A 17,360-nucleotide genomic window follows, 5' to 3' on the forward strand; every position below is an offset into this window, starting at 1 on the left:
GAGGAATTGTTTAATTAGAAAAGTGGTGCTAATTTCATAAATTCATTAGATGCTGTTATAAGAGTTTTCTAATAAAAATATTAGTGCTGATAGTGTCTATCTAAATAGGAATGTAACAACTGGATTCTACCTTACTTTTACTGATTTGACAGAATAAAAGGAAAATATGCTTCTTCCACCTCCTGCCTTCCCGGGTTTACCAACTTGACCCTCTTTTCTGTCTAGTCAGTCCTTATTCATATTCTCATATCCTGAGAGATCCCTACCCCATATTTTTTCTCTTGACCAGAGAAAGCTTTTATCAAGCAGAGAGAATTAACTTCTATATTTGTGTGGCCTGTCTGCTGTTTCTCTGAGGATTTCCAGACAAGCCATATTAGAGAGGACACTTTCACTTTATAATGGGGTGGAGGTGGTGAAAGCCTGAGCAGGAGGTCTTCCTTGGTTTTGCTTCTGGGCATCAACTTTGAAGGGATGAGTCTTTTTTATTCCTTATGACTGACTGATATATTTAGGTTCTAAGTCTATAAGCCTTGCCTTTCCCTTGCCTTTTTCTCCTTTTTTTAAATTCCTTTCTTCTTCTTATCACCTTAGTCTTTAAAAGTGAAACCTAAACAACTTTATAGAACAGATTCAGCTTGTGTCAAAACATTAAAAAAAAAAAAAAAAGGAGGTGGAGGAAGCCAAACAAAAGAGTAAAATTGTGTTACAGATGTTTGGATGTAGGATAAAAATAAATCAGATAGGTATTTACACTTTAAGTAATGTGGTGAATGTTTCTCTACTGTAAACCCTTAATTGCAGATCAATACTGTTTACAACACTCCTCTCTGCAAGTAGTAAGTGTCTCTCACCTCACCTGTTTCTAACCATTTGACATTATTAAAAAGATGGCTAAAAACATCAATTGGAGTGATTTCTCCTAAACTAAAAATGAATCAATTAGTCTTGGTGACATTCATTGCGTGAAAGCAGGACCAAGATAGGGAAAGGGGGAGAGAAACCCCACACAGTGAGTGTAAATGTGTTAGTTTCCCAAGTTCATGAGAGTTAACTTGGAGTTCAGGGTTTAACAAAACATAGTGAAAAAAAAAATACTGTGCTTTTGTACTGTATTGCTAATGTGTTTGGTACATATGCAGTAAGTATAGATTGCCTAAAAATTGATTATGCTGTAAGTATGTGAAGTTGAACAATAACTCAGAGCTTCTAAGTTCTGGACATTTGTCATGTCAAATATCCTCGGCATCAGTGAAAATTAGTGATCAATGCCATTTAAAAAGGAACAGATATTAATTATTAATAAACATGGCAAGGCTGAAATGAGGTAATTAAGTAGAAATAAATTAAGTTTTACTTTATTCCAAGGGGAAAGCCTGTTAGGATTGATTGCTGAATTCATTTAATTAATGTTTTAGTGCAATTCAGAAATAGTAGAAAGATTGAGGAGTGGCACATACTATATAAATTTCCAAAAAAGGAATGGGAATATTTTAAAATTAAAAAAATTGCTTCTTTGCCAAGCCTCACATTGTATACATTAATTGCTTAATTCTGGCAATGTGAAACTTAACCGGATTTTTTTTCTCTGGGGCCCCAAATCTATTTCTGCCATATAACCTGGCTGAAGGAAGAAATTAACATTTTGACCTGGATCTAGTCGATGCCTCCTTTGGTTTATGAATATGTTCAGTTTTCCTGAAGCCCAGTGGGAAATGTCTGACTAGTCCCTTGTCAATTTGGTATCACCACCAGCTCCTTCTAATTCATCACTGCACGGAAGCTACATTTCCCAGAATTTTCTTCCTTCCCTTTACTGTTCCAGGTTACAGTTGGCCAATAGGAGACACTTAAATAAGAGTTGGAAGACATTAGAAAAGGAGGTCAAATATTCTACATGCGAGTGTGTGGGAACACAACAGATATCTAACAAATCCTTTAAAGCCACCCATTTTACTCACGTAGACGAGCTGGTTAGCTGGTGCAAATTTCCTAGAGATTCCTAAGGTTTGCAATGGCTTCCAGGTGAGCTATTGAGAATCTTCTGCTTCAAGGTTAAGTACCAGAGGGCACTTTGGTACTCCTTGACCTTAATTTCTCTGTGCTTTCCAATGATTGGTAAGCTTAATTTCCTTTGTCAAAACCGTTCAAACTTGGAATATGTAGCGTTGCTTCTAGTTTCTTTACCAAACTCCCCTGACATAATATCATTGCTGGAATTATCATTGATTTATCAGAATGGATCCCTTGCCCTTGCAATTTTGATACATACCTCATCCACAGCTGGACACTCTCTTGGATACAAAGCTAGAATTACAAATACTAGACCCTTTCTAAGTCTCTTGCCTTGGTCACTCTGAGCATGATATAACACCTCTTGTTGTGATTAATAATTACTACATGATAGCAGTCCACATGAATATATTTGCTGAAAATTGGAGTTTCTTCTTTTTGATAGTCAGAGAGAAAGCTGCAAGGAGCAGTGGTAAACTCAGGGGAGAGTGACGGCAAGGAAATACTAAGAAAGAAGACTGAGGATATGGAAGATGTGTTTACCATGAAAGATTCTGGTGGTGGGGTGGAGGGTTAGGAAAAACATAAGATAGGAGAGCAAGAATGAACATGTGGGTCAGAGGCAAAGAGCAGAGTGAAAAGGAATGGGAGGGAGGAACTTCCAAATGGCAGACTGGAGGCTTCAGGTACTGAGGTCTTTCACAGAGAAGAACCAAAATGGTGAGTAGATAATCAAACTTTGAACAGATCATCTAAGAGAGAGCACTAGAATTCAACAGAGAAGTGACAAGAAACACGTAAGCAAGTAAGGAGGTGGGAGCAAGGCAGCCTGCTTGGTCAGGATTTCCAGGGAGCCTGGCAGGCTCTCTAATGTGGGGAAAGGGTAAGTGAAAGACCTCTAGTGGTCCACATTTCCAACACGAACTCCTGCAATCCTAACTACAAGAAAACTCCTCCACCTTTGCAGGCCCTGAGACTAACACAGGGAGCTGCCTGGGCAATGACATTGCTCCTGAGAAGAAGCTCATGCTGGGTCTCATACACCACTACCCCCATGAGTCTTAAGCAGCTACAGCACAGCACCATTTTGAGAGTCCAGCACCCACCAGACTACATCTTGCCCTGGCAGCCAACAGTCCCTGCAATTCCACATCTTTGGAACTCGGTTTACATCCTCCATCCACATCCACTGCTGCTGCTGGCTATGCTGCTAAGGCTGAAGCATGAGTCACTGGCAGCAAACCTGCCACCCCAGCAGTGGGGCCACCACACATTCACAAGCACCCTGAGGACAAGCTCGCCCACTTACAGCCTTTGCCACTGCTGGCTGCCAGCACCAGGGCTGATGTGCCAACTACTGGTAGCAACGCTGCTGCCCCCAGCATTGGGGCCACCACAAATTTATGAGTGCCCTAAGTACAGGTTACCCTGCCTACTGCCACCATCTAGGACTGAAATGTGCCTTCCCCAGCTGCGTGCTTACAGCTGCTGCCAGAAAAAGCAACCATGCCCTGCCTGGCAACAGGGCTACGGTGCAGCCACTTCTGCCCCACCCCAAGCACTCTGCTGAGGGCCTGGAAATCACCCTATCCTTGCCCACCACAGCCAGTACCTATACACACCACTGAGTGTCTGAGGACAGAGTCATGTAGCATGAACTTACTATAAGAAAACCTCTCAACCTTCACAGGTCCTAAGACGAACACAGGGAGCTGCCTGGGTGACATTGCTCCAGATAAGAGGCATCGTTAGGTGCTCTGCCTCATTCACTACCATTGGCACCTGAAAACACTCCTCTGGGAGTCTGAGGACGTGCAGACCCAACCTGCAGCTGACACCAAAGGTGGCACTCACCCACACATGACACCTGCAGGCCTGGGGACTGGCCTGCAGAGCCTGTTGTAGTCACCATCAATACCAATGTAGAATGCTTGGGAACCAGAAGGTTGTCACACCATTCCTATTGCCATCACCCATACCTTGCATTGCTGCCCAGGGGCCTGAGGATCTGATTACCTGCCTGGCTTACTGCTACCACTATTGGCACCCAAGGAAGTCACCTAGAGGGCCAAGAATGGGCCCACCTGGACCTGCTAACCCTGGTGCCAGTATATGCTGTTCTGGGGCACAAAGACAGGCATGCTCAGCCTGCTGCTGACACCACTAGAATCAAAAACTGGCCACCTAGTGTTCCCATCTCCAGCAAAACTTCACCACCGTCTTCATTATCAACCACACCCCAAGCTACTGAAAAGATGGCAGACATTACTAAGGCTGTTTATAGCTAAAGAAATTACACAGAGATTATACTACAGCATAAACCAAGAATCAAAGCTAAAGTGCTTGACCCAATCAATACCCTAGATATATCTTCAGGAACAAGTCCTTCTCTATGAAAGCAAATTTGAAAAATCAGAAGAAACAACTGTTACATCAGATGTGCAGATGTCAGTGTAAAGACACAAAAAAAATGAAGAAGCAAGGAAATATGACACCCCCAAAGGAACACAATAATTCTCCTGCAACGTATTCCAATAAAAAAGAAATTAAAGAATTCAAAATATTTATATTAAGAAAGTTCAGTGAGATACAGGAGAACACAGATAAACAATACAAATACACCATGAAAAATTTTTAGAATACAAATGAGAAATTTACCAAAGAGATATTACAAAAAAAGAACTAAACAGAAATCTTGGCAGTGAAGAATTCATAAAATAAAATAAAATGTACGTTTGAGAGCTTCAATAATAGACTAGCTCAAGCAGAAAAAAGAATCAGAACTTGCAGACAGATCTTTTGGAATAGCCCAGACAAACAAAAATAAAAAAATAAAATAAAAAAAGAATGAGCAAAGCCTTAAGGACATATGGGACACTATAAAGTGACCAAATACTCAAAATTTTGGTGTCCCAAAAGGTGAAGGAAAAGTGAAAGTCTTAGAAAATCTATTTAACAAGATAATAGATTAAAACTTTCCAAGTCTAGCAAGAGATTTAGACATCCAGATATAGGAGGCTCAAAGATCAACAAATACAACTCAAAAATATTTTCTTCACGGCACATTATAGTTAAACTATCAAAAGTAAAAGAAAAAAAGAAAATTCTAAAAACAGCAAGAGAAAGTATCAAGTCAGCTATAAAGGAAACTCCATCAGACTGACAGTGATTTCTCAGCAGAAACTTTATAGGCCAGGAGAGAATGAGATGACATATTTAAAGTGCTGAAAAAAAAACTACCACCCAAGAATATAATAACCAGCAAAATTATTCTCCATAAATGAAGAAGAAATAAAATCTTTCCAGAAAAGGAAAAGTTGAGGGACTAGCCCTACAAGAAATCTTTAAGAAAGTCCTACACGTGAAGGCAAAAGAACAATAACTATCATCATGAAAACACATGGAAATATAGAAACCAGTGGCAGAATATACAAACAAGAAAAAGAAAGCTTCAAATATTACCACTGTAGAATACCACTAAACCACAATGATAATGACAGAGAAAGAAAAAAACAAAGGAGATACAAAACAACTAGAAATCAATAAATACAATGATGGGAATAAGCTCTCACATATCACTAACAAACTTGAAAGCAAATGGATTAAACTGTCCACTTAAGATATACAGACTGGCTGATTGGATGAAAAAACATGATCCAACTATATCCTGCTTATAAGAAATGCATCTTACATGTGGTGACACATATAGACTGAACATAAAGAGATAGAAAAACATATTCCATGTAAACAGAGTAGCTATACTTAGATCAAATAAAACAGACTTAAAGTAACAAACAGCAAAAAAAAAAAAAAAAAAAAAGAATGTGGCTATACAATGATAAAGGGATCAATTCAGCAAGAGGATATAACAATTCTAAACATATATGCACCCAACAGTGGAGCATCCAGATGAATAAAACAAATATTATTAGATCTAAAGGACTTCATAGACTCCAAAACAATAATAATTGGAAACTTCAACACTCCCCTCTCAGCATTAGACAGATCATCAAGTCAGAAAATTAACAAGGAAACATAGGATTTAAACTGCACATTAGACCAAATGGACCTAAAAGACTTTTACAGAACATTTCATCCAACGGGTACAGAATACACATTCTTCTAATCAGTACATAAAACATTCTCCAGGATTGACCATATGTTTAATAAAAAACAACTCTCAAAAGGTAAAAAAAAAAAAAAAAGAATCAAAATCATTTCAAGTTATCTTCTCAGACCACAAAGGAATAAAACTAGAAACCAATACCAAAGGAGCTTTGGAAACTATGAAAATACATGAAACTAAATAACATCCTCCTGAATTAAGTTACTGAAGAAATTAAGATGGAAATCAAAAATACTCTAAAACAAATGTAATGGAAACACAACATACCAAAACCTGTGGGATACAGCAAAAGCAGTGCTAAGAGAGAATTTCATAGCAATAAGTGCCTACATCAACAAAACGAAGATTTCACATGAACAATCTAATGATGGATCTCAAGAATCTAGAGAAGAAAGAACAAACCAGGCCCCAAATTAGAAACAAACAAACAAATAATAAAGATTAGAGGAGAATTAAACAAAATGAGACTAAAAAAGGATCAATGAAATAAAAAATAGTTATTTGAAAAGATAAACAAAAAGGATAAACCACTAACTAACCAAGAAAAAAAAGAGAGAGGACCCAAATAAACAAAATCAGAAATAAAAAAGCAAACAATATGACTGATACTACAGAAATAGAAAAGATCATCACAGACTATTATGAGCAACAACATGCCAACTAACTAGAAAACCTAGAGGAAGTGGGTAAGTTCCTGCATAAATACAAACTACCAAGATTGAATCAGAAATATATTGAAAACCTGAAAAGACCAATAATGAGTAATGAGATTGAATCAGTGCTGAAAAGTCTCCCAGCAAAAAAATGTTCAGGATGATGAAGAACTAACTCATTCTACAAGCTCAGGATTACCCTAATACCACAACCAGACAAAGATGCAACAAAAAAGACAACTACAAGCCAATATTTTTGATGAACATAGACATAAATATCCTCATCAAAATACTAGCAAACTGAATCTAAAAGCACATTAAAAAGATAATACATTATAGACAAGTGAGATTTATCCCAGGGATAAAAGGATAATTCAACATAAACAAATCAATAAACGTGATACATCACATCAAGAGAATAAAAGATAAAAATCCACGACAGTGTCAACAGATGCAGAAAAGGCATTTGATAAAATTCGACTTCCCTTCAGGAGAAAAACTTTCTATAAACTAGGCATAGAAGAAAGACATTTAACATAATAAAGGCCATGTATGACAAACCCACAGCAAGCATCATAGTGAATGGGGAAAAGCTGAAAGCCTTTCTTCTAGAAACTGGAACGAGATGAAGATGCTCATGTTCACCAATCCTATTCAGCACAGTACTAGAAGTTCTAACCAGAGAAATCAGGCAAGAGAAAGAAATAAAAGTCACCCAAATTGGAAAAGAGGGAGTCACATTGTCACTTTTTACTGAAAAAATGATCTTACATCTAGAACAACATAAAGACTCCTCCCCAAACCCCATAGTTTGGATGAATAAATTCAGTAAAGTTGTAAGATACAAATTTAACAATCAACATTAAAAAATCAGTAATGTTTCTATAGACTAATAATGAAATAGCTGAAAAAGAAATCAAGAAGGCAATCCCATTTGCAGTAGCTATACAAACAAAAACAAAAAAAAGAGAAATAAATTTAACCAAACAGGTTAAAGAGTGCACAAGGAAAACTAAAAACACTGAAGAAATAAATTGAAGAGCACACATACAAATGGAAAGACATCTCATGCTCATGGATTGGAATAATTAATATTGTTAAAATGACTACACTACTCAAAGCAATTTATATATTCAATGCAATTCCTATCAAAATACTAATGGAATTTTTTGCAAAAATAGAAAAAAATCCTAAAGTTTATATATAATCAAAATAGAACTCAAATAGCCCAAACAATCCTGAGCAAAAAGAATAAAGCTGGAGGCATCACACTACCTGACTTCAAAATATATTATAAGAATATAGTAACCAAATCAGTACGGCATTGGTATAAAAACAGACACATGAGACCAACAGAAAAGAAAAAAGAACCCAGAAATAAATCCACATCCTTATAGCCCACTGATTTTTTACTAAGGTGCCAAGAATATACATTTTGGAAAGGAACCGTTTCCTATAAATGGTGCTGGGAAAGTAAGATATCCATATGCAGAAAAATGAAACTAGACACCTATCTCTCAACATACAGAAAAATTAACTCAAGATGGAGTTGAACATAAGACCTGAAATTATAAAACAACTAGAAGAAAACACTAGAGAAGCACTTCAGGACTTTGGTTTAGGATAAGATTTTATGGCTAAGACCTCAAAAGCATGGGCAACAGAACCAAATGGGATTATATTAAACGAAAAAGCTCTGTACAACAAAGGAAGCCATTAACACAGTGAAGAGACAACCTGTTGAATGGCAGAAAATATTTGCAAGCTATTTATCTATCAAAGGACTAATATCCAGAATACACAAGGAACTCAATCATTTCAACAGTAAAAACATATCTTTGCTATTGTGAATAAGTAATAAACATGAAGAAGCAGGTAGCCCTTTGATATACTGATCTTTTTTTCTATAGGTAAATACCCAGTAGTGGTATTGCTGGATCATATGGTTGTTCTGTTTTTAGCTTTTTTTTGAGACATCTCCATACTGTTTTCCATAGTAACTGTATTAATTTACATTTCTACTAACAGTATATGAAAGTTCTCTTTGCTCTGCATTCTCACCAGCATCTGTTATTTTTTGCCTTTTTAAAATAATCAAACAACCTCATCAAATAGTGCTCAAAGGATATGTACAGACACTTCCCAAAAGAAGACATTCATGCAGCCAACAGACACATGGAAAAAATGCTCGTCATCACTGGCCATCACAGAAATGCAAATCAAAACCACAATGAGAGACCATCTCACACCAGTTAGAATGGCGATCATAAAAAAATCAGGAAACAACAGGTGCTGGAGAGGATGGGTGTGTGTACAGGGAGAGGGAGGCATGAAGAGTCTGGTTAATACGTACAAACATACAGTTAGATAGAAGGAATAAATTCTAATGTTTGATAGAAGAGTAGGGTGACTACAGTTAACAACAATGTATTGAATATATCAAAATATTGAAATATACAAAAAAAATTGTACAGCTAAAAGAACTTGAAAAGTTCTGAACACATAGAAATAATAAATACTCAAGCTTGTTCTGGTAACTGTGCTGGATTGTAGGTTTATAAAGATAAACAGAATATACATGATTTTTGAAAGTGTTCTCCAAAGAGTAAAGGGTTTTATATATAAGAGCTAATATAATTTCATCTGAATTGGAGTAATTCAAGTAATCCCAATTGTTACCCTCTGTCCTAAGGGAAAAATTTAAATACTTTCAACATCCATTCAGGATATTATCAAAGCTGCTAAACATCCCTGCTGATCACCTATGCTACTCGCTATGTAAATACTATAACATCTTAATACTCTTGGTTGCAAGAGACAGAACCAACTCAATTTAGATTAAAAATATAAGAGAAAATTATTGGACATATACTGAGTGTTGCAATTTGGGTTCCCCGGAAGCAGACGGTGAGATGCAATTTGGTATGTAAAGAAATTTCTTAAAGATCAATGCCTGTGGAAATAAGAAGGTGGAAGCCTTAGAGGAATTTGAATTGTGATACAGATCTGGCAAACCTTTGGTTTAACTCAGGTTAGGAACCTGTGCAACTTTAGACTACAGTGGTAGCATTTTGCAGATTTTGTTTCTATATCTCTTCCTTTAACTTTACTGACCTTTCAGTCTCTAATTCTATTGTCTTCCAATTCCAGTTCCCCTAAAAAGAATTTGATTGGCTCAGATTTGATCAGGTTATCACCCCTAATGCAATCATTGGCAGCCAAGCTCATGTAGTTTGAAAATGGCTTCCAGAGCCCTGTGAGCAGATAAGATGGTGTTGGCAGTGAATTAGCTCTTAGGAAGGAGGAAAAAGCTCATGGGCTGGGAAAGGAAAAGAAATGTCAAATAGGAACACAAAGTGTCACATTCTTTTCGTTATTGCTTCTGACATTCATCAGAGAAATGTAAGATATGAGTACTCCAAAAACAAAGGAAGAGCTACAGAGTTACTCAATTTCTAATATGTTTTACAGACATAAAAGGTTATAATTACTATAACATTTCATGGCCTACCAGATAAAGGTAAGGCTCGGGAGAAATAGAAAATAGCGAAGGTTAACGAATCCTTGAAGTCTGAGTTTGTGTTAGTACATCACGATAAATAGAAATCACTGCTTTCTTTAACCACATATACTTCATGTTATGGTCATGCTTCATCAGAAACGGCCAGATGGCAGAGATACACCAATTGTTTCATCCTCAAAAATAATGTCATTTATAGCATGAAAGTATACATAAGAGGCCCATCAATCAACAGCTGTCACCCCCAGGCAGTAATGTAGATTAAATATTCGGAAGGTCCCTCCATTGTAAACAACTAGATTTGAGTAAAGTAGAATTTTTAATCAATTGCTAGGACAAAATAAGAACTAAGTAACAAAAAACAGTGAGATGAAACAGAGCTAGTAGGAACTTTTTCAAGCAAGTACAAAAAAGTGACTTCATCTTAAAAGCAACTTCAAATGTCAGCCTTGGAATGATACCTGAGTGCAGGACACTGCAGAAAGAAAGCTAAGCCTTAGACTAACAAGGGAAAGGAGTGGAGCCTGAGATTCCGATTGTAAGTCAGGATACAAAGGGACTAAAGTTGTTTCATAGTCTGAGTAGCTGGGACTGACAAGGTTACTATCAATATATGTTCTTTAAAGGAACCTCAAAAGTATGTACTTCAGCAATCAGAGAGATAATTCCAGTAAGAAGGTCTGCAATAAAAGAAGGAATAGTGAGCAAAGAGATCAGATAGTATGCAGGTAAATGCAGACTAATACTGTTTATATAATATAATAATAATGACAATATGTCATTTTGGGGATTAAAAAGAATAATGAAATACTGAAAAATACTGGCATGTGAGTTGGAAGAGAATTGATTTTTCACAATGAAGATAAAGAAATTAACTTTAAGACTATGCATTGTACAATTTCAGTAATAACTGACTGAAAAATTAGAAATGGAGGGCCGATCGTTCAGTTTAGCAAAGGAAAACAGATGGAATCAAGCAAAAAGAAAAATGAAATTTAAAATGCAAGAAGAAAAAGAAAGTTAAAAAACTGGAACAAATAGAAAACACCAAATAAAAAGGTGGAAATAAGCTTATATTTGACTTTAATATAATTATGATTGAGATATTCAGAGAATTAAGTGACAAGGTGAAGAATTTCAGAATAAAACTACAAATTGGACCTCCAAATTTAAAAAAAATAATTAAAATATAGGTAGGTTAATAATTATGCCAATTAAAATAATAGTAATAATAGTAATTATGCCAATTAAAAATAATAACTGCCAAACTTAATTTAAAAATTAAAAGCTATAGCTTTTTACAATACAAGTCAAAGGATGAAAAGATGTATCATGTTAATCCTAAAACAAAGAAAGTTGATAATGCAATATTAATATATCAATATCAAAGTAGCTGTTTAAGAAAAAAACATATTATTAGAGATAATGAAGTAAATTTTACAAAGACAAAAGCATAACAAAGAAAACACAAAAATTTTAAATTTGCGTGTGGTTAATAAAAGCTTTAAAATACAAGCAACAAAATAGAAATAAAAAGGAGAAATGGAAAAATCCACATAGTATTAAGGTTTAATATATACAAGAATAAATAGCAAAATATCTATAAGAATCTACAAGACTTGAAAAGCAATATTAACCAATTGGAGCTAATTGACATACATTGAATGCTTCACTCAATATCTGCAAAATACACATGCAGTATTTTGCATTTCGCTTTTCAAGAGCAAAAATAACTTTTATAAAAACTCTTTATTTGCTAGATCATGAAACAATTCTCAACACATTTCAAATGATGAAAATAATACAAAATATATTCTCTGACCACAGAGTAATTAACCTCTGAATCAATAACAAAAGATAAGAATATGCCCATAGAGTTGAAAAATATGCAATACATTTTAAACTAATCCATGGGTCACAGAAGAAAAACAAAGGAAATAAAAAGATCTGCTTTAATTGAATGGTAATTAAAATATGACATATTAAATCAAATGTACGTTAGCAAAAGTCACTTTTAAAATGAAAGTTATACTGTTAATTTAGTATATTAGAAAAGGAGAAAAGCTAAAAATCAATGATCCAAGTACCTCCCTCAAAAAGTTAGAAAAAGAGCAACAAAGTGAATAGAAATTAACAGAAGGAAGGAAATAACAAATATAAGAGCAGAACTTAATAAAATAGAAAACAAACTACAGAAAGACTTTAAAACACGAAAACTTGTTACTTTGTAAAGACAAATAAAATTGAAAAACTTCTGGCTAGACTAATGAAGGGAAAAGAGATATTCACATCATTAATATCAAGAATGAAATGGGCAACATCACTACAGACTCCACAAGCATTAAACATATACTATATATTATTTTTACCAAAAAATATGAAAATACAGATGAAATACATAAATTCAGATAAAAACACAGCACACTAAATCAGCACAAGAGTAAAAAGAATATACGAATAACCCTCGACATATTAAAGAAAACCTTCCCACAAATAAAACAACTTCCAGATGGCTTTCCCAGTGAATTCTATGAAACAGTTGAGGAGAAAATAACATCTACTTTACATGAATTCTTCAGGAAAATACAAAAAAAAAAGGAACATTTTCCAACAAATTCTATGACACCAGTATGACCTTGATATAAAAACCTTCAGCACAGATACTGGGCTGAAGAGGGAGGAAGCTGGGAACCTGCTCATTCCTGGCCCCCAATGACTCCTGTGGAAGGGATGAGTTGAACAAGCAAGGAGCAACCCACTCGGAATCCTGGCAGGAGACCCCTTGACCATCACACACACTTCAGTTGGCAGGGAGAGCTGCTTAGAGAAGTGGTAGGGGCAGAACTCCAGCTGGTGGGGAGCCCAGAGCATCTGGTGTGAGAGCATCTGTAATGGAGCATGACCAGGGACACCCATCCCCCTAGGCTTGACTTGTTCCCACAGGATACTTTAGCCCTAGGGGAACTATTGGACCCGAACGATGCAGGGTGGTCTTGTGCAAGAGGCAAGGCTGGTCTGACCTGAGCACCCCTTTATCAGCTGGTCTCTCCTCAGGCCCCAACCTGGCCTGCCCAGCATATCATAGCTCCTGCCCTGGACTGCCCCTGACCAGCAGAATGCTCCAGCAAAGCAGCCCCCACGGAAAAGCACTAGCCTGCTTGTGCCCTCCCCTCACAGTAGCCTCCTCTGTGCTGCTTTGCCTGCATGCTCACCCATGCCCACCACCTACATGGCTTTGCTGGTGTGTGTGTGTGTGTGTGTGTGTGTGTGTGTATAGACCTTGCCTTCCCTTATCCATCAGCATATGTGTGCAAGTGCATCCTGCCATGTCACTGCTGCCAGTATGAGTGCACTCCAACCCCCTGTCTTCTGGCCATACCACTATTGTCATTGGAGTATTGGTGAGCATGGAGCTGCCAGTCTTGCCCTTCAAGCACCATGCCCCTGCACTAACACTGTCACCTGCACAAAGCTAGGCATGGAGAACAGTGGACTTGTACCAGCCCTGAGCAGCCACAGCTGCCCATGTAAACATGCACAGAGGGTGTGCACAGTCCTGCATCCACCAGCGTCCTGCCCCCATGCTAACACCACTACCAGCATGAACACATACAGTTGCTACTCCTTCCCAAGCTATGCTGTCACTGCCACTGCTGTGAACACTCATGCACCACTTGACAAGCATGCACCCCCCTGCTGCTGGCACATATGAACAAGGATGAATTATACTGCCACTACCTTCTAAAGTGCTTTGGCTGGCATCACCCATTGGAATGTGTCTAGTCTTCCATGAGGGCCTCAGCTCCTCCAGCACAGCTAGTGTCTAACTTCTTGGAGCCAGAGAATAAAGCTGGGGCCTGATACCAGTCCTCCAGAGTTAAAGCACACAGTCTAAGAATCTTGAGCTGAGCCTTAGGCCCATAAAGTCTCCCAGAAACAAAACCAGTCACCCTAACCCACCTTGTACCAAGTAAAACCCACAAGGTTTGCCTTAGACAGATTGTCAAGGCAAAAAATTAACAAAGATAATCAGGATCTGAACTCAACACTGGACCGAATGGACCTAATAGCCATCTAAAGAACTGTCCAACTAAAAACATCAGAATATACATTATTTTTATTGCCACATGCCACAGACTCTAAAATCAACCACATAATCAGACATAAACCCTTCCTCAGCAAATGCAAAAAACCAAAATTATACCAACCATTCTCTCAGACCACAGTATGATAAAAATAAAATTCAAGGCTAAGAAAGTTGCTCAAAGCCATACAATTACATGGAAATTACACAACATGCTCCTAAATGATTTGGAAATAAATAATGAAATTTAGGCAGAAATGAAGAAGTTCTTTCAAACTAATGAGAACACAGACATAACATACCAGAATTTCTGTGAAACAGCTAAGGTAGCTAAGAGGAAAATTTATAGCACTGAACACCATATCAAAAAGTTAGAAATACCTCAAATTAACAACCTAACATTACAACTAAAAGAACTACAGACACAAGAGAAAATCAACCCCAAAGCTAGAAGAAGACAAGAAATAACAGAAATAAGAGCTGATCTGAAGGATATTGAGGCACAAAAAACCATTCTAAAGATCAATTAATCCAGGCACTGTTTTTTTTTTTGAAAAAATTAATAAGATAGATCACTAGCTAGACTAATAAAGCAGAAAAGAGAGACAATTCAAATAAACACAATTAGAGACAACAAAGGTGATATTACCGCTGACCCCATAGAAATACAGATAATATCAGAGAGTACTATGAACACTTCTGTGCACACAAACTAGAAAATCCAGAAGAAATGGATAGATTCCCAAGACTGAACCAGGAAGAAATTGTTTTCCTGAACAGACCAATAATGAGTTCCAAACTTAAATCAGTAATAAATAACCTACCAACCAAAAAAAGCCCAGGAACAGATGGATTCACACCCAAATTCTACCAGATAAACAAGGAAGAACTGGTATCATTCCTACTGAAACTATTTGAAAAAACTGAGGAGGAGAGATTCCTCTCTAACTCATTCTATGAGGCCAACATCATCCTGATACTAAAACCTCACAGAGACACAACAAGAAATAAAACTTTAGGCCAATATCCTTCATGAACATTGATACAAAAATCCTCAAAGAAATACTAGCAAAGGGAATACAGCAGCACATCAAAAAGCTAATCCACCATGACCAAGTAGGCTTCATCCCTGGGATGCAAGTCTAGTTCAATATACTCAAATCAATAATCATATCAAATAAACAGAACTAAAGACCAAAATCACCTGATCATCTCAATAGATACAGAAAAGACTTTAAATAAAATCCAACATCACTTCATGTTAAAAATCCTCATCAAACTAGCCATCAAAGGAGCACACCTCAAAATAATAAGAGTCATCTATGACAAACCCACAGCCAACATTATACCATGTGGGCAAAAGCAGGAGGAATTTCCCTAGAAAACCAGGACAAGACAAGAATGCCTTCTATTACCACTTCTATTCAACATATATTGGAAGTCCTGGCCAGACAAATCAGGCAAGAGAAAAAAATAAATGGTCCAAATAAGAAGAGAGGAAGTCAAACCATCCATGTCAGCAAATGACATGATTCCATATCTAGGAAACCCAGTGGCCTTGGCCCTAAAGCTCCTTAAGCTAATAGGCAACTTCAGAAAAGTTTCTTTTTTAAATTTATTTTTCCATAAGTTATTAGGGTATGGGTGGTATTTGATTACGTGAGTAAGTTCTTTAGTGGTGATTTGTGAGATTTTGGTGTATCTGTTACTGAAACAGTATACACCACACAATATTTGTACTTTTTTATCCCTCATTCACCTCCCCTCTTCCCAACAAGTCCCCAAAGTCCATTGTGTCATTCTTATGCCTTTGAATCCCCATAGCTTAGCTCCCACATATCAGTGAGAACATATGATGTTTGGTTTTCCATTCCTGAGTTACTTCACTTAGAATAATAGTCTCCAATTTCATCCAGGTCACTGTGAATGCTATTAATTCAGTGCTTTTTTATGGCTGTGTAGTACTCCATTATACATCTATACCACAGTTTCTTTATCCACTTGTTGATTGATGGGCACTTGAGTTTTTTCCACGATTTTGCAACTGTGAATTGTGCTGCTATAAACATGTGGGTGCAAGTGTCTTTTTCAAATAATGACTTCTTTTCCTCTGCGTAGATACCCAGTAGTGGGATTGCTGAATCAAATCATAGTTCTATTTTTAGTTCATTAAGAAATCTCCGCACTCTTTTTCATAGTGGCTGTATGAGTTTACATTCCTGCCAGCAGTGTAGAGGTGTTACCTGTTCACCGCATCCATGCCAACATCTACTGTTTTGGGATCATGGCCATTCTTGAAGGAGTAAGATGGTATCACATTGTAGTTTGGATTTGCATTTCCCTGGCCATTAGTGATGTTAAGCATTTTTTCATATGTTATTGGCCATCTGTATAACTTATTTTGATAATTGTCTATTCATGTCTTTAGCCCCCTTTTTAAGGGATTGTTTGTTTTATTCTTACTGAATTGAGTTGGTTGTAGATTCTAGATATAAGTCCTTTATCAGATGTATAGATTGTGAAGATTTTCTCCCATTCTGTGGGTTGTCTATTTACTCTGCTGACTGTTCCTTTTGCCATGCAAAAGCTCTTTAGTTTAATTAAGTCCTAGCTATTTATCTTTGTTTTTATTGCATTTGCTTTTGGGTTCTTGGTCATGAAATCCTTGCCTAAGTCAATGTCTAGAAGGGTTTTTCTGATGTTATCTTCTAGAATTTTTATAGTTTCAGGTCTTAGCTTTAAGTCTTTAATCCATCTTGAGTTGATTTTTGTATCAGGTGAGAGATGAGGATCCAGTTTCATTCTCCTTCGTGTGGCTAGCCAATTATCCCAGCACCATTTGTTGGAAAAGGTGTCCTTTCCTTACTTTATGTTTTTTCTTCACTTTGTCAAATATCAGTTGGCTGTACATATATGGGTTTATTTCTGGGTTCTCTATTCTCTTCCATTGGTCTGTGTGCCTAT

Source organism: Hylobates moloch, unplaced genomic scaffold (genome assembly GCF_009828535.3).
Source record: "Hylobates moloch isolate HMO894 unplaced genomic scaffold, HMol_V3 SCAFFOLD_19, whole genome shotgun sequence".
NCBI classification, from domain to species: Eukaryota; Metazoa; Chordata; class Mammalia; order Primates; family Hylobatidae; genus Hylobates; species Hylobates moloch.